Genomic DNA, 1952 nt, shown 5'->3' on the forward strand with positions numbered 1-1952 from the left:
ATCTCCCATGGCTTGCACATTTTTAGGTTTAGGATATACATCCCGAATTTCTGGTTTCTAGCTGGGCGTCAAAGCCTCATGTTACTGGATTAACCGAACCAACATCATATCAATTCCATTATTTTTGTATTTTAGAATTAACAAGGAGGATACAACACGTAAAAAGTGGTCTTGTTGATTTGCTCCACCAGTAGTGCACTTCATACTTGCTTCAAGGTTCAAGGCTGTGTCCTTCCAGTGCAGTAGCTCCATGTTTTGTTACAAATAATACTGGATTAAATCATGTGTAGAACCAATAATATATATAGTTCAGATGTAGCATCCCGAATTTCTGGTTTTTATCCAGGCGACAAAGTCTCATGGTTCTTATCCGAACCAACATCATATCAACTCATTTAACAGTTAACAAGGATACATCAGGTAAATAGTGGTCCCCCTTGATTTGCTCCACTAGTAGTGCACTTCATACTTGCCGGAAGGTTCAAGGTAATTGTATCCTTCGAGTGCAGTAGCTCCATGTTTTGGTACACATATTGCATTATAATCATGTGTAGAACCAATAATATACATATAGTTGAGACGTAGCATAGGATGACATGAACTTCCCATGACTTCTGATTCAATTATTGGAGGTATGTGGATACGTGTAAATTATTAATTCGTCTCATCAAATCATTGTGCTGTGTAGACTGCTGTGGTGGAGGCCGGAGAGGAGGAATTACACCTCATTGCGATGCAAAGCAAGCAGGTGAAAGGTCTAGCTTGCTTCTGGTGTTGGTCTGCACCAACGGGGCTATACACGGCTTGCCATCAGATGCTTAATAAGCGATGTCTAGCCCTCGTGCTTGACCTTGATGAAACCGTTGTGTTTTCTAACACAGCGGAAATGTTCGAAAGACGTTTGGACAAGATTATGTCAGGCTTGGACGATTCGGAGCTTGATGCTGCTAACGAATCAGCAATGTCCGACGAGTTCAATCGGACTTTTAACGATAAACAGTTGCTTGTCGATTTCAACGAAACAGGTACTATAACTACAAATTGTCTCGAGACAGTGAGGAGCCATGGTGAACAGGGCATGTTGCGTAAACCCAGTGGACAGCTCGAGCTTATTACCCGTCCTATAATCAGGGTACCGAGCAGGAATGCGGTACTGACTCGCATCGCTCCAATGGTATGACCTAGTTTAATACTATACTGTAAATCACCAAAGTATCCTTAATATAATAAGTTGCTATTTGAAATGTTGTTTGAAAATTTCTTCAGTGATGCTCATCAAATTAAGCCACAATATCCATAGTATTTTTGTTGTAGCAGATTAGTATTTTTTGTAGCTGATTAGTATATACGTTGCATACAAACTAATCTTAAAAGTCCATAAATGACCATTATATTGTTGTTTACATTGTTTTGTTTAATTTATCATAGAAGTTCCTTCTTTTTCTAGACGTCAATGATATTACTCTGTTAGACATTTGGCATATGGTTTCGGGCTTCCAGCTTATAACGAGCAGCCAACATAAAATACAGAGTTTAATCTGGATTCAAGCGACTGTGACATGATCTCAAGATTGAACCCAATTTAATCAGGTCAATATTCTTGAAATGTTATTATCTGTGTATTATGTAGGTCTAGTTCCAAATAAGCTGGTTTATGCAAGCCAAATAAACAAAGTCCAGAAGAACCACACCTGTGCTAGTAGCAGCATGCTCACATCACATGTATACTAAAATAGCGTTCTCTGTACAACGTTAATTGTGGATATTTTCGCAGCTCCTCCTGTCCTAAAATTTACATGCTCGATTCTGTTTTCTTAATTTATTATGCACCAGTTATTTTCAAGTATATGTTTTTCGGGATTTTCCAATATATGTTTGAAATCTTCGTATATTTTCTTGTCAATATTTAGTTACTTATATCATCGCTTCTTACTTCTTGCAATATTACATGC

The sequence above is a fragment of the Triticum dicoccoides genome, unplaced genomic scaffold (assembly GCF_002162155.2).
Source record: "Triticum dicoccoides isolate Atlit2015 ecotype Zavitan unplaced genomic scaffold, WEW_v2.0 scaffold99497, whole genome shotgun sequence".
In the NCBI taxonomy this organism is placed as follows: Eukaryota; Viridiplantae; Streptophyta; class Magnoliopsida; order Poales; family Poaceae; genus Triticum; species Triticum dicoccoides.